Here is a 25,240-nt window from a genome sequence, read left to right as displayed (position 1 = left end):
TCAGATATTTTACATCCAGTAGATTTTCTGCACCACTGTAGAGATAGTTTTCTGTCAGGCATGAATGACAATCAAAAAATTAAATGTGTTTAAAGATGTCTTAAAGACGAAGCTCTGTCTTGGGCAAATTTAAGTCTGTGAGAAATATATTAAAGTTTTGAAAAAAGTTTTTTTAAATAAACTTTGGTCAGAAGTTGAATAGCGGAGAATTAAAATTGAAATTTTGAATGGTCCTAATTATAGGAATAGGGAAAATACTCTGAAAGAATTTTGTAAGAACTAAGTAAAGGAGTCAACACATTTTGACTAACCATGACAAAATGATGTTGATTGATGCACTTAAAAGGAGATTACCAGAGAGACTGCAGTGGGATTTAGTACATGGATCTGACAATTGTCTTGAACAATTTTTACAGTATATTTGACAGGCTGCATAGGACAGAAGAAACAATCATAGAGGTAACTACTTGGGAAACAGCAGTCCACATCAATGAAGGTCCACAGTTTTGGGGTGAGGAAAACAAGAAGCACAGGACCTCCAATAAACACTTGCAATTAGACAGTAATAACAGTGTTAATAACATGGCACAGGTATCTGAAGTTGAACAGAAGGAATAACAGATATCTCATTTAATTTTTGATTAAAAGTTTTGGGATGCTATTTTTAGTTATGGTGATGTAGGTGCTAATCACAAACCAGAATGTGAGAGTAATGAGAATTTTGATGTAGTATGTCCTAATTATTTCTTCTCTTGGTCAGAAAACATTGTTATTAATATATGTAAGTCAGGTGACGACTGTATAGGATCTGAACTAGATGATATTTTTGATATAGATGTGAAATAAATGAGGTGGGTAAGTCCGAGACAAGTAGCTTACTGCAAATGAATAAAGGTGTTGATGGGGATGAGACTTGTGTTGTTAATGATGTTGTTGTTGAAGTAATTTTGGGAGAATATGATGATGATGATGATGAATTCAGGTATTTGTGGAGTTTAAGAATAATAAAGTTTCAGAGTTACTTGTGAATAATGTTGACAATAGAGATAAGGTAAGTGATGACGTAAGTGAGAGTCGTGATATACCAGTCCAGTCAAAGCAGTTTTCCATTACTGTCATGCAGAGTAATGACCCAAACAGTAAAAGTTAGTTATCTGTAAGCCTATAGAATAAAGGTGAAAAATTTTTGAAGTTTGTTTGGGACTAAATTGATGATAACATGGATAAATGTGCATTCTGGAATCCAAATTGGTGGAATGAAGTGAAAGAAGATCTAAGCAGGAAGTGTAATTTTGACAGCAATATATTTTGTGTTCCTTCTGTAATAAGTGCTGTTAGTTGTGCTATGGAATCCATTCACTGTGTTCAATCTTTACCTTATAACATGAGTAACCAAAGTAATGTGATACCTGCGAAGATGATAAAATCCTGTAAAGACAGTGTGGATGTAGCATTTGATAAAACTGAGTGATCTTTTATGTGACGTGTTTAATAACAGAGATGATGATTTAGATCTTGTGTGTCCTTACATTGAAATTAAGATTGATTAGTGGGAAGGGAACTGTTTGATACAGGTACCCCAATTTGTGTTATACCTGAACAATTTAGAGATAATTACAGCAAGAATTTTGTGGAAATGCCCATTGTAGGCATAAAGATAAAAAGGAGCTACAGGTAAGAACAGCAAATGGATAAAATCTCAGGTACTTTTAATGTTTAGTATAGAAGACAAAACCTTTGAACATGGATGCTTAGTGATCCCTAATTTGCAAGAAAATGTAATTCTCAGTATGGACTGGATAGTGAAAGTTGAGGCTTGTTTTGGATGGAATGGTAAGGAATTGTTTATTCTGCGGCCTAAAAGTAATACTTATGTGAAAACTAATTTCTGTATTTTAAACTGTGGGAAAAGCTGTAAATATTTGCAAAATATTATGAACTAAGGTGAGTACCAGGTATTTGATGATGATATACATTTTGATGAGACTGAGGATCAAAATTTTGAAAGTGTAGTAGGTTCTAAAGTAAGGGAAGCTACAATTCTTAATGATCTACAAAAGGAAAAACTTAGGAATCTGATATTGGAATTTAGAAATGTGTTTGGTGAAAAACCAAGGAAAGTGAAAGGCTATCAGTGCACACTTTACCTTAGAGATCATCAACTCTTCTTTCTCAAGCCATATAACATAACATTTTCAAACAGGAAAAATATAAAGAAAGAAATTCAGAACATGGAAACATGTGGTGTTAACTGAGAGAAGTAAGAGTGCTTACAATAATCGTTTGGTTGTGGTAAATAAGAGAAATGATGGAGTGAGAATTGTTTTGGACTCTAGACATCTTAATTAATTTCTTATAAAGAGAGAATGACCATCCTGAGAACATGGACGAGCTGTTACACAAATTTGATTATGTAAAATACATGAAAAGTTTGGACTTGATCTCTGAATTTCCCCAGATCCCACTTGAAATTAATTCTAGAAAGTATTGAGCATCTTTGTATGGAGGTAAGTGTTTTCAGTACTGTGTGATGCCATTTGAGCTAAAAGTATCTGTAGGTGAATTCATAAGAGCTCTGGTTTCTGTCTTGCAAATTGAAGTGAGTTCAAAATTAATTGTGTACGTTGATGACATTCTAGTCACTGAAAAGACCTGAGAACAACATTTGGATCTGTTAAAAGTTGTGTTTTCAAAACTAGACTCAGGAGGCATGACTTTGAAAATAGGTAAGTGTAGATTTGGTGTGGAGAAAGGGACTGCACCTGATAAAGAGAAACTTGATGATATTGCTAATTTTCCTACGCCTCGCAACAAAAAACAGCTTAAATTATTTTTTGGGTTACCTAGATTTTATATACATTTCTGTAGCAGCCAAGTGTTGAATGCTCCATGCTTGTGTGAACTTTTGAAGAACACCACCATTTGGGATCGGAATCAGGAGTGTTAGGATTCTTTTGATGAGATCAAACGACAGTTGTGTCAACGTCAGATATTGTTCAGACTGGATTTCTCTCTTCCTTTTTGTATTATGACAGACAGTAGTGATGTTGGTATGGGTGCTCATTTATTTCACGAGGCTGAATTTTATGGTGTTATTGAACATAGGACCCTCCATTTGCTAGTACAGTATCTCAGAAGCATGAAAAGACGTACACTGTAACTGAGAAAGAACTTTTGGCTGTACATTGGCCATTCAACACATTTAAAAATTATCTTCTAGGTCACAAAGCCGTCCTCTATACTGATCACAAAGCATTATGTTAACTTCAGGTGTGCAAGCCGTACCATAACATAATTACTCTTTGGGCCTTTTTTTACAGCAATTCAATTATGAAATCAAACACATTAGGGGCACAGACAATGTAGTTGCTGATGCTTTGTCTAGGCTACCTTTAGGGAATGGATCATGTAATAACTTTGGAGAAGGAGAGGAAGAGTTTAAAATGATGCACTTAAGACGTGTGAAAGGGCAAACAGAGATCTTGAAAATTTGCAAAGACATCCACAGGTATGAAAATCATGATCAAATTTGGAAATTGGCTAAGAGCATGTTGGGTAAGAAAGGAGGAGAAGAGACAGAACAGTATTGTAAGGTACACAAGGTTATTTTATTCAATAGACATAAAACTGACTTGGGCGATGGGAAACTATGTTGGCCGGTACAATGTAGTGATACGTTACTTACTTATACACATGAGAGTTTTGGTCATTGAGGATCAAGCAAATGCACACAAAATATTCAGAAAAATGTTTATTTTTATAACATAGTAAGGAGAGTCAAGAAGAAGAATGTCAGCTGTGACAGATGTGAAAGAGTGAAGGTTAGTAACCAAACAGAGGCCAAATGTAAAACACACTGTCTAATTGTAAAACATAGATCTCATGTCTGTGGATGTTTATGGACCTTTCCCTATGTCTAAGAATGGATTTTGTTATGTTTTTGTGATGGTTGATGTATTTTTGAAGTTCATAAAGCTGTTTCCTCTTAAGAAAGCTACCAGTAAGCAAATCATCCCTAAATTTGAAAACATATATTTTCATCAGGTGGGTATACCTAAAATAATTTTATCTTATAATGGTTCTCAGTTTACATCACAAGCTTGGAAAGATTTTTTGATCACACAAAAATAAGGCACATTCTAACATCGGTGTATCATCCTTCGAGTAACCCTGCATAAAGATATATAGAGAGATTGGAAGACCGTTTATAACATATTGTACTAAGAATCATACCCGCTGGATAGATTATCTCAGTGATTTTGAGAATATTATGAGCAGCTTACAACATTCTTCAACAAGTTTCTCACCATTTGAAAGCATGTTTAATCGCAGACCAACTAACCTTATTTCTGAGAATGTTGAGTATTCACCATGTAAAACTCTGCCACCGCAAAAGAGGGAAGAGTGTGTTAGGGAGATGATGAAAAAACGGGGACATATGAGAAAGCAGACACATGATAGTAAAGGCAGATTTACTAAGTTTGAGGTAGGAGATCTTGTGTTGGTGAAAGCCAAAGTGTTGACATCTGAGAAAGAAATTTTTCAATATTTATGTTGGACCATTTGAAATTCTCGAAAATCAATACCCTAATGGATACAGGCTTGTTTATCCTAAATCTAAGAAGTTGTTTGGATTACACAATATCACTGAACTGAAAGTGTATACACATGATCCATAAGTATCTAATTTTCTTTCTTTTCTTTTTTTTTTTTTTTTTTTTTCCTTTGTCACGAAAGTAGTATGTTAGATGATGTGATTTCTAAAGTTCTGTCTTATCTATTGACCGAGTTGAAACCTATGATTAACTCTAAATAATTAGGTTTTGTAATAGATTTGTGCTTTAGAATTTGATACATATATGCAGTGAGACAATGTTCATAATTTGTACTGTAGAAATTAGGAATGGCATCTCAGTAGATGTGTGTGTATCACCTTGTTAGTTAATTTTTTTCGCTGCACTTAACTCTGTTTGTCAAAGTTTCATATGTGAACATTTTTTAATCTCATCTGATGTATATCCTACACAGTTGTTTTTTCAATATAAATAGGGAGAGCATATGCCATGTGATGTGAAGAAGGGATCGAACAGATGCAAGCCCATTACTAACTCATTCTGCAGTGCTAACAATATTCCACAGAGTTTACAAACTTTCTTGACAAATGACTTTCTATTAATCTATACCATTATTTTATAAATGACTCCAGAAATAAATTTAATAAATATCATCCAATTGCGCAATTAATAATAGGAATTTTCAATGTGCAAAATGTTTCTAAAAGAAAAGTAATTTAGTACACAAAACAATGTTTCAGGATTTGATGTGAACACTAGACAGGGAGTTACCTATCCATTGAAGCATGTAATGGAATTCTAGGGAGGGAATGAAAGATGTAGGCAGATCCATTCCCCAAACTGCTCCATGGCTGTACCCTGCTGGACCAGTCAACTTACAAGACATCGTAGGTGCTGGATGATGTACTCAAACATCTGTCAGCTACATCAGTGTTTTGACTGAGATTTGTAAATTCTTAGGCAAGACTGCCAAAGACAGTGTTATTGCACATAAATGTATGTTTTTTCAAGTAGGGGAATTGACTTCCCTAAACATTATATAATTTTACATCAGTTTTTTTTTTTTTAATCCACTCTAAGTGAATCTTCTAAGTCTTATAGGATAGGACAATTAGTAAATAGTGTGGAAGACATTTACTAGTATAGACAATATAACAAGATGTATACACTGATATTGGTTCTCCTGCTACTCAATTATGTCATCATTCTAAGCTAACTATGACTCTGTTTACCTGTATTTATCCTGAGTGCTGCAATATGGCATCTGATTGGAACTTAAGTTGTGAGCAGACTCATGCTTAACTCTCTTTTATCCTTGGTCATCGCACCGCACTGTCTGTCTGTCTGTCTGTCTGTCTGTCTGTGTGTGTGTGTGTGTGTGTGTGTGTGTGTGTGTGTGTGTGTGTACTCAATGAGAGTGTACAATTATTGATTGAGGCCAAATGCTTCTTATAATTACTCTTTACTTATGATTGAACTTATTGATATGATTATGAACTTGATCATTTTTTATTGTACCAAAAGATTTTTTGCTGGTTTGTACCTGGTGTGGTTTGAATTCATGGGTTGGTCCCCACATTGTAGCCTTAGGCCCTGATATTTTTTCATTATTTTGTCCTTTCATGAGTCAATGTATCCTTAAATACTCTGGTTTATGTGGCTGATTTATTTTGTACTATATTCCTATTCATTACTGGGAATATTCTTCTGGTCTGTACCTGTCATCGTGAGTTTTTTTGAGTTGGATCACTCGTCGTACACTTTCGTTCTGAATTTTTTCTCTTCTCTTTTGAAGCTTTTGAAGGTGTGATTTTATAGATGTAAACTTACAATTTGTAATTATAGAAACTTACAGCGTCTCTCTATTTCCGATTGGCAAACTTTGTAGTCTGTCATAAAATATTGTAAACACATTGTTTCCAAATTTTGTGAGGGGGATATTGTAAAGGGACATCCTCCTTGAACACTACTTTCCTTCAATACAAGTTATCGATACCAAAAATACTTTCTAGCTGTTTTTCTAAAAGTATTGCATATGATTTTGTATTCACGATGTATTATGTTTCAGGCTAAAATGTATAAAAGGAAGTTACTTTATTTTCATTGTTACAATCAGTATGTGCTGGATCTGTATGTACGGTTAAATTACTTTTCTTTTAGAAACATTTGAAATTATGAAACATTTGGCACACTGATAATTCCTATAATTAATGGCACAATTGAATGCTATTGATTAAATTTATTTCTGGATTCATTTATAAAATAATGGTGTAGATTAATAGAAAGTAATTTGTCAAAAAAAGTTTGTAAACTCTTTGGAATATTGTTAGTACCGCAGAATAAGTTAGTAGTGGGCATTTCTCTGATGTGATTGGACATTTTTCTATGTTCGGCAATAATGATGTAATTTTCGATTTTGAAGTGGAAATTGTAAAGGCAGTGTGATATCGAAAGATGTGAAAGAATAAAAATTACAGAAACATAAATTAACTGCTTAGGCAATATTTCACCAATATTTATGTCAACTGGAAACCTGAGAACCTATAATTTCAACAATTTCAGCTACAAGAATCAGCCCTTAGACATGAAGAACTGGAACCAACTACGAGAAACGAAGATGAACAAAAAGTTTATTGTAAATCTTACTCCTCTCTAAGCTTATTGAAAAAATTTATTATGATGCCAGTGAAAACCAACAAGTGAGGGAGGGGTAAATTACAGCATGCAGTAATATTCTAATCTTCTCCTCACAATCCCTATGCGAGTGATACATAATGGGCTGTATATATACCTAGAGTAATCATTTAAAGCCCTTTCTTGAAACTTTGTTAACAGACTATATATATAACAGAGGGAAACATTCCACGTGGGAAAAATATATCTAAAAACAAAGATGATGTGACTTACCAAACGAAAGCGCGAGCATGTCGATAGATACACAAACAGAAGCAGACATGTCTACTTTTGTCTGTGTATGTGTGGATGGATATGTGTGTGTGTGTGTGTGTGTGTGTGTGTGTGTGTGTGTGTGTGTGTGTGTGTGTGCGCGCGCGCACGCGCGCGAGTGTATACCTGTCCTTTTTTTCCCCCTAAGGTAAGTCTTTCCGCTCCCGGGATTGTAATGACTCCTCACCCTCTCCCTTAAAACCCACATCCTTTCGTCTTTCCCTCTCCTTCCCTCTTTCCTGACGAAGCAACCATCGGTTGCAAAAGCTTGAATTTTGTGTCTATGTTTGTGTGTCTATCAACATGCCAGCGCTTTTGTTTGGTAAGTCACATCATCTTGAGAGTCTGCCAGTTCAATAACTTCAGTATCTTTGTGACACTCCCCCAGGAATTAAAGAAATATTTGACCATTCGTGCTTCCCTTCACTGTATACGTTCAATATACCCTGTCTGTCCCACCTGGTATGGTCCTACACATGTGAGCAATATTCTAGAATCAGTCGCATAAGTGATATGTAAACACCCTCTCTTGTAGACTTATTGTACTTCCCCAGTATTCTACCAATAAACCAACATCTACTACCTGCTTTACCCCCGACTTAGCCAATGTAATCATTCCATTTCATATCACTGCAAAGTGTTACACCCCGTTATTTGTATGAGTTGGCTGATTCCAACAGTGACTCATTGATATTATAGTCATAGAATACTACTTTTTTTCATTTTGTGAAGTGCACAATTTTCATTTCTGAACATTTAGAGCAAGTTGCCAATCTTAGCACCACTTTGAAATCTTATCAAGACCAGACTGAACATTATGCAGCTCTCTTCCAAATAGTACTTCATTACAGATAACTGCATCACCTGCAAAAAGCCTGATGTTAATATTGTCTGTAGGGTGATTAATATACAACATGAACAGCAAGAAACCCAACAGACTTCTCAGGGGCACACCTGAAGTTGCTTCTACATCTGACGATAATTCTCCATCTGAGATAACATGCTGTGATCTCCCTACCAAAAGGTCTTCAATCCAGTCACTAATTTCACTTGATACCGTGGTATCTACGTAGGTTGGAACTTAAATAGTGGCACACTGCTGTGGAGACACTATGTAATTGAATCTACTACTACCGCTAATAGCACACTTTGTTGACATACCTTCCTTACATCTGAGCAAATGGACTTGCCCATCCCACATCACCGGTGTGTGCACAAAGTCACTTATGAGGGAGTGGTCTAACATAATGGTGTCACTATGTTTTCAAAACAGGAACAACGGAGTTGGATCAAGATTGAATGTGCCAGATGCCGTAAAGCACGACAGTATCATCAAGGTCTTGAAGAGGCGTGCGAGAAATCGGCATTGCCATAGAGAAGAGTAGCATGCTGGGTAAAAGCCTTCAACAAAGGTTGGCAAACTGCGGCACACATGCATTGGACAGGTCGTCCTAGTGTCTCAGAAGAAGAAGTGCATGCTGTTGCTGTGTCAGTGGACAGTGATTGACACCATACGATTTGTGAGCTCACTCACAAAACCAGATTGGCACATACGAATGTGCTTCGCATCCTGAAGAAACGCCTGGGCATGTAAAATTGCATCATGGTGGGTTCCGCATGAATTGACAGAAATGCAGAAATGGATGCAGATACATTTGGAGTGCTATGAGCATGAAGGAGAGGCTTTCTTATGCCGTATCATAGCACTGGATGAGACATGGGCCACACCGTACGAGCTAAAATTGAAATGCCAATCCAACGAATGGTGTCATTATGGGTCGCTGCGAAAGTCGAAAGTGCATCAGAGCCCCAGTATGGTGAAAGTTAAGGTGATTCTCGTGTACGACTGTGATGGTGTTATCCTAACGCATTACGTTCCTCCACAGCAGACTGTCAATGCTCAGTATTACAGTTCGTGTTTGGAGGATTACCTGTGACCAGCTTTGCGAAAGAAGCAGTGACATTTTCTGCAAAAACCACCCATCATTTTGCATGACAATGTGCAGGCACATACAGCACAAGCTGTGGCTGCTCTGTTCGGTTGATGGGACTAGGAAGTACTGTACCATCCACCATACTTCCCGAACTTAAATCCTTGTGACTTTGATTTGATTCCGAAGATGAAGGAACCACTTCGTGGCATTCGCTTCAGAACTGTTCCAGAGATTCGACAGGCAGTACACTGCTCCATTCGCACCATCAGCAGAACAGGATCTGCTAACGGTATAACTACGCCTTCCACATCGCTGGCAACGGGTTCTACACAATGCTGGTAACTACTTTGAAAGAAAGTAACTAGTGCAAACATGTAACTCTTTTGTATCGGTTGTGAATAAATAGTTGCACTTTAAGTTACAATCCTCATATATATGCTTCATTTTTTATTCGTGCTTATTTTATGGCTATATATTTCGGAAACTCCACTGCATTCTTCCTTCTCTTTATTATTTCCTGACATTTGTTACTAGCATCACCAATGTCTGACATTTTACCACCAATAATGAAAGAAATCTTCTTCTTCTTCTTCTTCTTCTTCTCCTTCTCCTCCTCCTCCTCCAGGATGAAGAAGAAGAAGAAGAAGAAGAATGAAAGAAATCAATTAAATGAAAAACTAGGAGCCAATACAGATTATTTCCTCTGTTTAAAACAGTGCTGAGAAATTAAAATTTTGAGAAAGCCCATATCTTTTGTACATGTGGGGTTTCTATTCAATTTAGGTGTTGCAATGGTAGGACATGTGGGGTTGCTCTATATGATGATCGGCTTGTATGTTTAATGTACAAAACCATAAGTAACTCAAATTCAGCAAAAAAGGAATATGTGGAGTTTGTCAGCATCCCAATATGGCCATCCCCTCTTCAAAGGAATCACCCTTGCATCTGCCTGGACAGTTTAGGGTCATCATGGAAATCTTAAATCCAGATGGTCAGATGGCAATTTGAACCCAAATCCTGCAAAAGGCAAGTCCAGGGTGCTAATCACTGAGCCACCTCATTTGGTCCCTCATCTCAGGAAAATGTGGCACCTTCATTTAGCAGTTCTTGCAGCAGCTATGCCTTGCAACTGAAATCCTTTATGAACTGTTTACCATAGCAGTACATTCTTAGAAAGCTTCTCACATCACAAATATACCAAGAAGTTGGAAAACCTTTCACAGCACTTAATTTTTCTGCATCAGGACAGATTCCCTTTCTGTTAATTAGATACTTCACGAGATTTTTTTCTCTTAGGTGAATAAGAGATTCTTTCTTGGTTTGGGGTAAAATCTACGCCATTATCACATTTATGTACCTTTGTCAAGGGACTAAGATGCTCTTTAAAAGCCTTTGAGAACACGAGATAATCCAAGCAGCAAGGCACATCATCCTCGTAAGAAGTTGAAGTAGGCCGTTTACCATGTGTAGAAATGTGGATGAAGTGTTGCACAGACCAAATAGCATAACTTTAAACTCACAGATTACTTCAAGTGTTAAGAAACCAGTCCTTTCCACGTCAACCTGAATCTGCAAGTGGCCTGTCTGAATACACATAGTGGAGAATTGTTTTGTTGCCAGTTCAGATATCATCAATTAGTGGCAATCGATATACATCCTTCCGGTGAATTTGTTCAGCCACTGGTAACCAATGCAGAAATGCCGAACACCATCTTTTTCTTCACTGGGACCATAGGACAGGACCAAAGATTGTCTAGTCGATGAATGATGTCATGTCATTCCATCTTCTCCGCTTCTTTCTGAATTAGCCATCGTTCAGCTGGAAACATCCTACATGAACTCTGACTGATGATCAAATTTTGTAAATAACTATTTTTAAGTACTGCAAAGTAGTGTGTGTGTGTGTGTGTGTGTGTGTGTGTGTGTGTGTGTGTGATGAGTGCCCAATGGCAAGGTCATCAACGCCCTTAGACTTACGAAAACAAACAAATGTGGAGCTGAACTAAAAGTGTGTGTTCATTTCAAATGTGCGTGTACAACAGTCACGCTGTATCACATGTGTTCTCACATGCACTTAAACCAATTACAATAGAAGAGAGACAATCAAGAAATTAAAATACAGTGAAAACAAAACACAGAAGAACTAAAAGAAAACCACAGAGAAATGTGACTGGCTGGCCACTTAAAAAAGGGACTGGGGGGGGGGCAGCCACAAACACCACACACTGGATGGACCTCTCGCTGGAGTTAGAATCCATGTGTCCTAGGGCTGTGGCGTATGTGAAGACGAGTAAGAGGCTCTCATCCCAGTGATGTGGCTGGAAGGAAGTACTCCAGGACCGAGTTGTGGACTTGGTGACAGAGAGCTTATTATCGGTCACTGTCAGCCACTCGTCCTCCGATCGATACACGACCTTGCACCTCAACAGTGTAGTGATAGCATGCAGGGAGATAGCACACTGAAATGCCAGAGGATCACAACATGCCTCCTTAGCTGCTCGATTCACCCTTTCATTCCTCACAATTCCAACGTGCCCAGGTACACAGCAGAAAGACACCTCCTTCCCCAATTGCTGTAGTTGTAGGAGGGCATCCTGGATATTCTGGGTCACTGTATCTGCTGGGTACAAATGTTGGAGAGAGTAAACAATACTCTAAGAATCTGAACAGACAAGAAATCTAACACTGGGAGAACATCTCCTCTGTTCCAGTGCTTGCAAGATCCCATATAATTCTGCATGGAAGACAGTAAATTCTGTAGGCAATCTTACCATGAAGACACGATCTGAGAAAACGACAGAGCAACCAACAGCGTCTCCCTGCTAGGACCCTTCTGTAAACAACTACGTGGTCGTGGTACTCCGATAAAATATCAGAGAATATTGCATTAAAAACAAAAGTAGGGGTGATTTTCTCCTGTACTGCACCAAATCTAAAATCATTCTGGGTCTCTCCAGCAACCAGGGTGGAAGACGGTTAAAACTTAGGATTTGGTGTCATACTGGCTCCACACCGAGTGACTCCAGCACACCCTGGACGCAGATCCCATATGTCATCGTGGCTTGTGGACAGTTGGGAAAAAAGGCTCCACTGTTGGACAAGCAACAGTATGGTGTGTGGGTGAAGTTGGAACTGCAAGGACTTACACATCTGGAACATCATGAGGAGCTGGTGCTGGGTGGAAGAGGCATTTCCCCCTGCCTCAGTAGAGATTCTAAGCATCAGACTGGTCAATAAGCACCTGTGCCCAGCTGAATACTCTCATGATGGACAGCGTCAATGATACATAAGTAAGAGGGTCTCGCTGACCCAAACACCGCGCAACCACAGTCCAGCCGCGAATGCACAAAAGCCTGATAAAACTGAAGGAGGTGCACCCTGTCCACTCCCCAAGGCACTTGATGATGTTCAGTGCCTTCTGGTTCTGGCTTTCGGGTCTCACAGGTGTGGTAACCACAACAATCGGGACTCAAAAATAAGGCCCAGAAACTGTCTCTAAAATGTAGGATGTACCCCATATTCAAGGCAGGCAAATTAAAAAGATGTTGAGAATGACTAAAATGAACACACACACACACACACACACACACACACACACACACACAACACTTATCTGCAGAAAAGTGGAAATTCATCTTTACAGCCCACTCCACTAACCATGGCACTGTAATTTCCAACTGACAGCTCACCATTGCAACGCTGGAGGAGGTACAGAAAACAGTAAAATTGTCTACAAATAAGGAGCACTGTACAGGACTTCTTACCATAGATGTGATACTGTTGATGGCTATGGCAAAGAGAGTAACCCTTAAAACACTGCCCTCAGTAACACCATTCTCACGCTCAAATCAATCAGATGGCATGTCACCAACTAAGGTCCTAAAAAACTGCAGAGACAGGAAAGACTGTATGAAGGTGGGGCGGTGACCACGAAGGCCCACTGATGCAGTTGTGTGAGAATACAGTGTTTCCAAGTAGTATCATATGCCTTACTTATATCGAAGAATATGCTGATACAATGATGCTTACAGAGTAAAGCCTGCTGAATAGCTGCCTCTAGGAGGGTCATATTGTCGAGTGAATCAAAACCTTCGGAGCCAACACTGAGAGAGACTAAGGAGTTGCCTGATCTCTACCAACCAGACCAGACAACGGCTAACCATTCACTCCAGGGTCTTTCCTACACAGCTCGTTAAGTCGATATTCCGATAATTACTAGGATACGTGCAGTCCTTTTCTGGTTTGAGGAGAGGGATCAGAATTGCCTCCCTCCACAAGTTGGGGAAGTTACCTACCTGCCATAAGAGATTAAAACATTCAAGGGGAATTTCTTTTGATGCTGATGGCAAATGTCGAAGCACGCAGTACTGGATCTGGTCGTGACTGGGTGCAGTGTCACGAATCTCAATCAGTGCCGATTCGAGCTCCCACATGGAGAAAGGGGAGTTGTAGGCCTCAGAACTCTTGCACTGTAAGTCCAAGTTTTCTCTCTCTACAGTCGCACAATAGTGACGAAATGCTGTATCCAGGCTTGCATTGGCAGTAGTCTGAGCAATGTCTCTGTGTGTTGTTTGGAGGCACACCTGTTTCAGCACTTCTGTAACAGTAAACGGCTGTGTTTACCAGAAATCCTCTGTATGGCTTCCCATACTTTTATAGAAGAAGTGGAAGGATTGATGGGAGTCCAGGAACACTTACCATGACCTTCTCTTACTCTCACTAATGATGCCCCAAGCCTTGGCCCTTGCGACTTGAAAGGTCGTAAGGTTGTCTGCTGCCGGTCGGCATTTAAAATCTCATTAAGCCACACACTTTTCCTTGATCATGGAATGGAACTTATCTGTCCACCAACGTACTGGTCGCCTTCTACAATGACCTGAGGACTGTGGGATGGAAAGGTCAACGGCATTAAGGTTCACTTGTGTGGTGTGGTCCACCCATCCTTGGGCGCTGTCACAGTGTTCAAACACAGCCAGCTGGCTGAAACGTATCCAGTTAGCCCTGCTGACCATACATTTTGGGGGCTTAACTTCAGGTGGTGAGCCGTTTAGTAGGTGAAGGTGGATTGGGAAGTGATTACTGGAACAAAGGTCGTCAATGACCTCCCACTGAACAGAGTCAGTGAGGGCGGGAGAACAGAAAGAGTGGTCAATAACTGAGAATGATCCAGTAGCAGAAGAGAAATATGTTTGAGTACCCATGCTCAGGATGCACAGCTGATGAGACGTCATGTGGCCCTCCAATACCTGACCATGAGGGCAAGTATTTGTCAAGCCCCACAGAACATGATGGGCATTGAAGTCTTCCAGGAGGAGGAATGGTCGTCGTAGTTGTGCAATAAGATTTGTAAGAGCCTCAGGGTCTAGTGCATCTTGCAGAGGTAAATACAGTGAGCAAACAGTGATCCATCGACACACATGCATTTGAACTGCAACTGCTTGCAGGTCAGCAGCCAAGAGGAGAGCAGAGAAGTGGTGCGCATTAGTGACAAACAATATGACACCTCCCTTGGTCCTTTCCCCCCTATAGGTCATTCTTGCGGTATAGCAAATATCCCTGTAGCACAGGGGCATATGTATCTTTAAAATTTCTTTCTTGTAAACGAAAGCACAAGGGACGTGCCTCTGCTAGGAGTTTAGTTCCTCCACATGAGTCCTGCACCTATTCATGTTCCACTGTAGTATGGAAATCATGTCATCAGTGTAGTTTTAATTTACTCCTATCATTGCACTGGGGACATGAAGCACTGGAAGACTAAGGGTGAGTGGAGGGGCTGCCTGGATCCGAGGCATCAAACTCCATGATATCCTCCTCAGTCAGAAGGAAAGAATGACGTCTGATTGTGCTCGGGATAGCTTCTGACCTGAACGTGGTGGGGAGCCCCTTTCCCTGCACCCTGTCCCTTCAAGGATGAGGGAGAAAGGGGGTGTTGAGAGGCACTCTGCTTTCTTTGTACCTTATAGATGCTCGCTGTGGAACTGTTGTTGGTCTTTCCCGGTGCAGCTGCCTGGAATGCTTTGTTCTTACTTATTCTTTTTCATTTGACATGTACATGTGCAAGTACAGGAGCTTGTGGTGGATACAGGCACGCTAGGTGCCGTCTGCATTAAAAGCATCCATCTTGGGAATAGGTTTCTGCTCCATGGAACATTATGAGGTGGCAAAGACAGGATTTTGTCGCCTTATATTCTTTTTTTGCTTCAGCATAGGGGATCCATTTGGTCACTTTTATCTTCTGTATTTTGCATTCTTCAGCAAAAACAGGGCAGTCTTAGTTCGAGGCTGGATGGTCCCCCGAGCAGTTGATGCAGATTGTCAAAGATGGGCAGTCAGTGGCAGCACCACGAGTAGCTTTCCCACAGAGCACTTAACCTCCAAACCTCATGGTTGTATGGCCAGAATGTTGGCATTTATAGCACCACATACGGTTTGGTATGTAAGGCCAAATATTAAGTCGAAGGAACCTCACCATACAATGTTCAGGCTGTGTCGCATAATTGAATGTGACAATGAAAGTGGCAGTCTTTTCAGTTGCTCCATTATTCCTGCATGTTCATTGTTCCACCTTGACCATTCCCTGGGATCTCCATTCTTGCTTCAATTCTGCTATGTCCATGATATCTCGGCATGTGACAATCCCCTTAGTGGAGTTGAGAGAGGTGTCCATCTCAACAGTGATATCATAGTCACCCAGTTTTTGCGATTTCTTAAGAAGGTCTACCTGCTTTGACCTGTTAGTTTCGACTAACAATGAGCCATTATGCAATCGTTTTATAGATTTTAATGTTCCAGCAGGGCCTTCCAAACCCTTATGGATATAAAAAGGGGATTTTTTCAAATGTCCCCTCCTTCCTCTTAATCACCAGAAACACATTGCTATTCATGACTCCATGAGCCCTGTTACTGCAGTCCAAACTATTCTTATTAACAAGAGGACTAGCTTCTCTCATTCTTTTGGAAGAACGGGTATGAATACTCCCAGGTGGTACACCCTTCCTACTGAGAGGAGAAGAAGATTTCGAGGGTTCCGTCTTGGTCCCATGAACAGCTAGGGAAACATGGGTCCACTTAGACAGAGCTCTCTGTGCCTGAGTAAGCCTTATGCAACTGAGGTGTGGCGGTTTCCCCAGAGATTGCCTGCTAGTGATGGTTCCACCTCAACAAAAATGCATCCCATCAGCACACAGCACACATTGGGATTGAGGTTTTTTTTATAGAGATTTATCCTGTCCTCGTGATCCAGGCGGTCAAGCCAAGATCCCCGTTCCCTGAAGCATGCAACATTCCACTGCTGCATTGCGTGGTGATTGCTGAAGCTTGCCCAGAGCTTACAGTGACAGGGGATTGGTGGCGCTTACCAGTCCCCAGCTCAGGAACCCTGGGGCCGCCCAGCCCGTCTCCATCATATCAATGTTGAGCCTCTGAGGGCTACTGCAAAGAAGATGCAACAAGATTTCCCTGAAAGATGTGTAGTACCCACAAGAATTATGTAGCCAGCAAAATGAAGTTGTTCCCCACAGCCGAGGAAGAAGCCAAGAAGAAAATAAATTAAAAAGTAAGAAGTCAACAGGCCTAGATGAAGTGCCAATTTTGGTTCTGAAAGCATGCTTCAACAGCACACAAACTCTAATAACAACAATTTTGCCAAATTACGAAGGTATTGGGTCTAGGGTGCTCAGCAGCAGGGTCGTAAGTAATTTTTCTAAAGCACACACAAGTTGAGCTCTCCTACAGATAACTAATGCAAGAAAAAATTGAAAACTATATACCATTTTGCTTACTGTCATTATTTTCAAAAATAACAGAATCAATCATATTAATGACATTAATTGGATTTACTTTTGGTGCTTGGCAGAAGAAAATAGTAATATTAAAAAGGAAAACACTTCCCAATGTTCTGCAAAATTATATTTATTTGATTATGAACTGGCTTTTGGATTCTCAGGTCACCTTCAATTACACATGTATTATTTGTACAGAAGATACAAAAAAATGACAGTGTTTACATATAAAAAAATTACAATAATTACATTCACTAAAAAAAGGATTAAACAAAGTTTTTATGGAGAGATACATATAGCAAATTACGAAAAAGAAAATGAATTTACAGTTTGAATCTATATGTGTAACAAAAAATTAATTTAACAAGGGGGAAAATGGAAATTGAGTCTGATCATTTAATACTAAGCTGGCATTCTGTGTCAAGAGCTTGTTGATTTCCAGTACTTCCAGCAGGATCATCTTTCTGCTTTTTTGACAGAATATAAAACTTCACATTCTACATCATATGGACAAATCTTTATTCTTTAATAGCCAGCTTCTCTCACATTCATGTAGCATAATTGCCACAGCTCAGCCTGACTGACCAATATGCATTTTTCACATTGCTTGCAAGTGATTTTATACACACCACTCTGTGCCATGAGCTGCATTTTGTCTTTACTATTGAATAAAAATTTTCATATGTTATTGATGTTATAAAATGCAGGTCTGTAATTGCAAGACTAACTTTTTTGCAAGAGTGTCTGAAATGTTGTCAAGATATGGAATTTTGCACCAGGCTTTGAAACTATTCAGTGATTGTTGTTATCCAGCAACAGAAGTAGTGTAATTTTATTTGTTTTCCTTTTTTGTAGAATATTATCAACCATTGCATTTGTTTGATGGTTTGTAGTTCTGTTTGAAAGGCTGATTTGGGTAATGGAACAGACATGACGACATGGGATGTGCACTACTGAATGGAAAGCTGCATGTCTGTGGCTACATGGATGCAGAGCTTGCAGGGGTTACTGATCACTAGCAGTTTTTTTCTGTAAATGATAAATACATGTTTTCTTCTACTAATGTTTACAGGGTGGTCCATTGATCGTGATTGGGCCAAATATCTCACGACGTAAGTGTCGAAAGAGAAAACTACAAAGAACGAAACTTGTCTAGCTTGAAGAGAGAAACCAGAAGGCGCTATGGTTGGCCCACTAGATGGCGCTGCCATAGGTCAAACTGATATCAACAGCTTTTTTTTTTAAGTAGGAACCCCCATTTTTTATTACATATTTGTGCACTACATAAAGAAATATAAATGTTTTAGTTGGACCACTTTTTTCGCTTTGTGATAGTTGGCGCTGTAATAGTCACAAACATATGGCTCACAATTTTAGACAAACAGTTGGTAACAGGTAGGTTTTTAAAATTAAAATACAGAACATAGGTACGTTTTTGAACATTTTATTTCGGTTCTTCCAATGTGATACATGTATATTTGTGAACTTATCATTTCTGAAAATGCATGCTGTTACAGCGTGATTACCTGTAAACACCACATTAATGCAATAAGTGCTCAAAATGATGTCCATCAACCTCAATGCATTTGGCAATACGTGTAACAACATTCCTCTCAACAGCGAGTAGTTTGCCTTCCGTTCGCACATGCATTGACAATGCGCTGACACATGTTGTCAGGCGTTGTCGGTGGAGCACGATAGCAAATATCCTTCAACTTTCCCCACAGAAAGAAATCCGGGGATGTCAGATCCGGTGAATCGGTGAACGTGTAGACCATGGTATGGTGCTTCGATGACCAATCCACCGGTCATGAAATATGTTATTCAATACCACTTCAACCACATGCGAGCTATGTGCCGGACATCCATCATGTTGGAAGTACATCGCCATTCTGTCATGCAGTTAAACATCTTGTAGTAACATCAGTAGAATATTACATAGGAAATCAGCATACATTGCACCATTTAGATTGCCATCGATAAAATGGGGGCCAATTATCCTTCCTCCCATAATGCCGTACCATACATTAACCTGCCAAGGTCACTGATGTTCCACTTGTCGCAGCCATTGTGGATTTTCCGTTGCCCAACAGTGCATATTACGCTGGTTTATGTTTCCGCTGTTGGTGAATGACGCTTCGTCGCTAAATAGAATGCGTGCAAAAAAATCTGTTATCGTCCTGTAATTTCTCTTGTGCCCAGTGGCAGAACTGTACACAAAGTTCAAAATCATTGCCATGCAATTCTTGGTGCATAGAAATATGGTATGGGTGCAATTGATGTTGATGTAGGATTCTCAGCGCCGACGTTCTTGAGATTCCCGATTCTTGCGCAGTTTGTCTGCTACTGATGTGCGGATTAGCCACAACAGCAGCTAAAACACCTAGTTGGGCATCATCATTTGTTGCAGGTCGTGGTTGACGTTTCACATGTGGCTGAACACTTCCTGTTTCCTTAAATAACGTATGTACCCGGCGAACATCCCAGACTCTTGGATGATGTCATCCAGGATACCGAGCAGCATACATAGCACACACCTGTTGGGCATTTTGATCACAACAGCCATTCATCAACACGATATCGACCTTTCCCGCAGTTGGCAAATGGTCCATTTTAACACAGGTAATGTATCGTGAAGCAAATACTGTCTGCACTGGCGGAATGTTACGTGATACCATGTACTTATATGTTTGTTAGTATTACAGTGCCATCTACCACAAAGTGAAAAAAGTGGTCCAACTAAAACATTCATATTTCTTTACATATTACACTAATATGTAATAAAAAATGGGGGTTCCTATTTAATAAAACACAGTTGATATCCATTTGACCTATGGCAGCGCCATCTAGCGAGCCAACCAAAGCGCCATCTGGATTCCCCCTTCAAGCTAGACGAGCTTAGTTCTTTGTAGTTTTTTTTGTTTGTAGCTTATTTCATGAGATGTTTTGCCCGGTCACTAACAATGGACCACCCTGTATATTAAGGTCCATGAAATTTAGAGAAGAGCCACCCAGCTCCACTGTAAACTGAATCTTCTTATGTTGTGAATTTAAATGCTGTAAATGTATCAAAATGTACCCGCCCACAAACACAACACATCGTCGACATATCTGAATCAGTACTTAATTTTTCATTAGAGAAAGAGTCACTGAACTGTAAAATTACTGCCAGCCAGAGTGGCCGAGCAGTTCTAGGCACTACAGTCTGGAACCGCGTGCCCACTATGGTCGCAGGTTCGAATCCTGCCTCGGGCATGGATGTGTGTGATGTCCTTAGGTTAGTTAGGTTTAAGTAGTTCTAAGTTCTAGGGGACTGATGACCTCAACTAACTCCCATAGTGCTCAGAGCCATTTGAACCATTTTTTTGTAAAATTACTCTTATGTGTGAGTCTTCCGTTAACTCTGAAGAAGAGTTTATCTGCAACCTCGGCAATAGTCTCAGTGTCCTTTATGCACCTGTTGATGACTCAATGTCTCAACTGCGTGGTGTGCTGTTACCTTTAATCTTTCCATTATTTCCATTCTAACACAGACTTTCCAAAACATGATTTGTATCATACATAAAGTGGCCCAAAAGAAGTAAGACATGGGACCAATATTCCATTAACAACCAAGTCTCCATATGTGGAGAACAAACAAGGAAGCCAACTGCAGCCTTCCCAAAGAATCTGTCCTAAAATTTGCCTGAAGTGATTTGGGGAAGAATGAGTATGTATATCTTGACAGCATGATGAAGTTTTGAACCTCACACTCCACTATGTCATAATTACAGTGGAGGCCCAAACTGGTCTTAGTTGTGTGTTTCGCCACAGTAGATTGCTATACAATTAATAATGTATGCAAATAGTTTTCCTTGCACCTACTAAGGCTGTCATATATCAGGGCTGTCACTGGTTGTTCAACAACTTGCTACTGCTTAAAATTGCAAAGGAAGTCACAGAATCTCCGACATTGACCAACACGTATTGTGTGTGTGGGTGGGGGTGAGGATATCTAGGAAGTAAAGGTTGTCAGGTAAAAATTTGAGTCACAAAAGAGAGATCAATTGATCAAAGTTTACATTTTGTTCTCTTGCACTTGGGTATAATGAAGAAATATTAAGGTTTAACTTTTCATCAGAAATGATATCATTAGAAGTAGAAGAAGAAGGAGGAGGAGGATATTAGTGTCTGACGTCCCATTGAGAACGAGGGTATCAGAGACGAAGCAGAAGCTCGGATTAGGGAAGGAAATTGCCTGTACCCTTTCAAAAGAACTACACCAGCATTTGCCTGAAACAATCTATGGAAATCACAGAAAACCCAAATCAGGATGGCCAGACGTGGGTTTGACCATTGTCCTCTAGGTACCATGACCTAAGTAGTTGGTCCCTTAGGAACACACACATTGTTCTCCCGAATGTGAGCCCAGTGTGCTAACCACTGTGCCAACTCGCTCCATATTAGAAGTAGAGCACACATTCAGTAAGGACAAAGGTAGGGAAGGAAACTGATCTCCTTTTCAAAGTAACTACCATGGCATTAGCCTTGACTAATTTAGAAAAAACATGGAAAAACTATATCAGGCTGGCTGGACAAGCCCCTCCCAAATATGAGTTCAGTAGGCTAACCATTACATCACCACATTTTCTAACATCTTTTTCTTGTGCCTTGTTCCACAGCAGCACAGGGTCAGAACGGTTTGGTATAGGTTTGGCATGGTTAATTAAAGGAGTGAACATATGTCCTTCCTGTCACTAGACACAATTGGCAGCATACATACAGGATTATATAAATGAAGGACTCCTAGAATATATTACCAGGAAAATTCACTAGGAGGAAACTACGAAATTATAAGACAGGGTTGCTGGCCAGTATTGTGGAATACGATTTATTCATCTCACTACATACAATTTTCAAATTATGTGATTTGATGCACAGGAGACAATTCAATATTTGCAGTAAGAATACTTTTTAAGAGAAAAAACAAAAGTTTATTTTATGTACATTTCTGGGATACAGCTACAAAAATACATACTGTAGTTTCCATAATGCATGGAAAGTTCTGGCTGGGAATAATAAATTATTTAGGAATAAAGGAGACGACTCACCTAACGGTAGAAGCATTGCGTCATCGACAGAGACGCACATGTGAGGTACAGAGCTTTAATTTGCTAGCTTTCCTTTTCAAGCTGTCGGAGAAATAGATATTGTCTTGAGGGAGGAGCTGTCTGTGGGCTCTCTAGGGATGCAGGTAGCAGGGGCACGTGGCAGACCGCTAAGCAGTCAATTTCATAGGATGGCAGCACACAACTAGTTGACACATGTTAGATGGGCATAATGGGAAAGGGGTGATGTGCGTGTGCATGTCCACACACACACACACACACACACACACACACACATGGGGTGAGGGGTGTGCAGTGTGGTGGGGAGGGAGGGAAAAAGAGAGGCAGGAGGCAGGGAGCTTGTTGGGGGAAGCTGGTTAGTTGCCATACCAATGTAAAATGCATGTATACTCTAACAACAACCAACCAGCTGTCAACCAGAATAAACAGCCAGGGTCAAATTGTTGCCGAAAACAAGATGGACCACCCAGTGACACAACATGCAGCAATGCACAACATGCAAGACTTCAATGGCTGCTTATGACCCTTACCATCTGAATTCTCCCCACCTCCACCACCAACTTCTCTGAGTGGCACAGATGTGAGCAATCCTTACAGCATATTCTTCACTTCCACAACCTCCCTGGCTTAAACTTAAGGTAACTTGCTCTCACCCCACCTAATAGTGTGTGTGTGTGTGTGTGTGTGTGTGTGTGTGTGTGTGTGTGTGTGTGTGGACATGCACACGCACACCACCCCTTTCCCATTATGCCCATCTAACATGTGTCAACTAGTTGTGTGCTGCCATCCCATGAAATTGAGTGCTTAGCGGTCTGCCACGTGCCCCTGCTACCTGCACCCCTAGAGAGCCCACAGACAGCTCCTCCCTCAAGACAATGTCTGTCAATGACATCTAACATTTCCGACAAAGTGTGAGTGTGAATCTGGGTTATTTCAGTTTATTCCCCAAACCACCTTCCACTTCTTTACAAGGTGACTTACTTGAAATTTGCAGTCACTCTTCTTTACTGGATAGCTGGCTGCTGGAAACCCTCTTGACTTCTTGTCTGTCGAATAACACTAGGTACAGGAAGTTTTAGACTCTTTCTACTTATGAAATAAGTAGACATACAAACTTTGCTTTTCGTCAATTAACGATGTATTTCACTTTCATACACAATAAAACTTCCACTTTCAACATAAATATTTAACTTCCGGTAAGTCCCTCGTACAGTCGGAAACTTTTCTTAACATAAATCAGTAAATAGGTCCTGCCTATAGCAAGGTTACGTCAATAGTTTTCAAGAGTTCTTTTTCTACTGCCTTTATTTTAATAACAATAGTCAATGACCCAATAAGCACATAGCTGCATATAAATTCCATGATTCTTCTTTACACACTCACTCAAACATCTATGGATTGCCCGACAGGTACTTGGTGGTGCGGATTGTCTGCCGCATCTACTTTCTTCCCACAACTGATTTTAAACCTGCACACTCAAACATGTGATGTGCAGTAGGCAGGATTCTACTATCCCACACTCATATCCAGAATATCGTGCGTTCAAGATGGTAGAAGGCCGAGTGGTTCTAGAGTTCACATAGAAACTCTAGAATCACTAAAGATGCAGCACTTCTGCCTTTAGGTGAGTCATCTCCTTTACTTCTAAACAATTCATAATACTGTAGTTTTCCATTGTTAAAACTGTGAAACAGTTCTCAATGAATTATTCAATAGAATAACAACTCTTTTCCACAAGAAGAGTAAAGAGCAATATTTTCTGTGAACCATGCTGCATATTAAATATATTACTGGATTTTATTTTGCTGCAAATTTTTAAACACAAATATACTGATAATTGGGCACAGCATTTCAAACGGTGTATCGGAAGTTTAAAATTCTGTCTTTGGTTGGGAAAGAGTGAAAGGGACTATACTGCAAGGTAATCAGTCCCTTCATCCATTAAGGCAGGAGGCGCAAGGCAAATCCTGGATTGCCTAAGTGTAACTAAACCAAAAAAAATCCCAGAAGAAAGACAGCACAGACAAGACGTCAAAAGATCAGTCAAGACAAGGCATTAAAATTTAGAAATGAAAAAAAAAGGATAAAGAGAATAAAAAGGTGGAAAAGGTAGAGATCAGCAGAGGGGTGCTCCACCAACCCCTCAGGCAGACAATGAGGCCAAAAAGCCCAATCTTACAGGGATGAATAGAAAGCATCTTTGTGGGTGGGCAAAATGTAATACCAGGCTAGCCACTTTGGCATTGTCCGCCAGCATCAGAGGTAGCATGTCAGGAAGATCAATACACTGCCTCGCAGCAGCCAAATTAGGGCAGTCTAGAGTAAGGTGGCCACAGTCAGGTGGGCTCCATGGCAGCAGTGAGGGGGATCCTCACATCAGAGAATGTTGCCATGGGTCAGCCAAACGTGGCCAATATCGAGTTGACAGAGGACGGTGGATTCCCTGTGAGAAGCATGCAGGGAAGACTGCCATATGAGATCATGGTCTCCTTAATTGTCCACTGTTTGTTTGGGGTAATCAGGGCAGACCTTTCTGAGTTTCTCAGTTCCAGACTTCCAGCAATTGATGGGTTATAAATGACCGAAGGGTCCTGTTCTGGGACTCTCGTTTCCAGAATCGGCATCCTGATGGTCAGCTTGGGCAACCAGATAGTCGTTCATTTCCCAGAATCCCGACTTGACCAGGGGTTCACACAAAAACAACTGGACATTCAGCTTGGTGGAGGTCAGAGACAAGATGCTGGATAGCCGTAACCAGTGGGTGAGGAGAGCAGCACTGGTCTATAAGCTGAAGGCTGCTAAGGGGGTCACTACAGATTAGGATACACTTGCCAGTGCAGGAACACTGCTAGGCCATCAATTCAGCAGTTAAGACAGTGCAGCCATTTGGCAGAGAG

At 40.2% G+C, this 25,240-nt stretch overlaps 1 protein-coding gene across 3 annotated transcripts in view; it reads right to left on the bottom strand.

Moving 5' to 3' along the window:
* LOC126272887 (synergin gamma-like) overlaps positions 1-25,240 on the bottom strand; it is a 178,830-nt gene that overhangs the window by 125,973 nt on the left and 27,617 nt on the right. Inside the window, exon 1 of one of the 3 annotated variants that reach the window (XM_049976162.1) lies at positions 13,750-13,762. The exons of the other annotated variants lie outside the window; for them this stretch is intronic. The gene's annotated coding sequence lies outside the window, so the exon portion shown is untranslated. Of the gene's footprint in view, positions 1-13,749; positions 13,763-25,240 lie in introns of those variants that run through there. 3 annotated transcript variants of the gene reach the window in all.

The sequence above is a fragment of the Schistocerca gregaria genome, chromosome 1 (genome assembly GCF_023897955.1).
Source record: "Schistocerca gregaria isolate iqSchGreg1 chromosome 1, iqSchGreg1.2, whole genome shotgun sequence".
NCBI lineage: Eukaryota > Metazoa > Arthropoda > Insecta > Orthoptera > Acrididae > Schistocerca > Schistocerca gregaria.
Note: the sequence above shows the minus strand (reverse complement) of the source record. Positions and strands in the feature narration are given on the sequence as shown.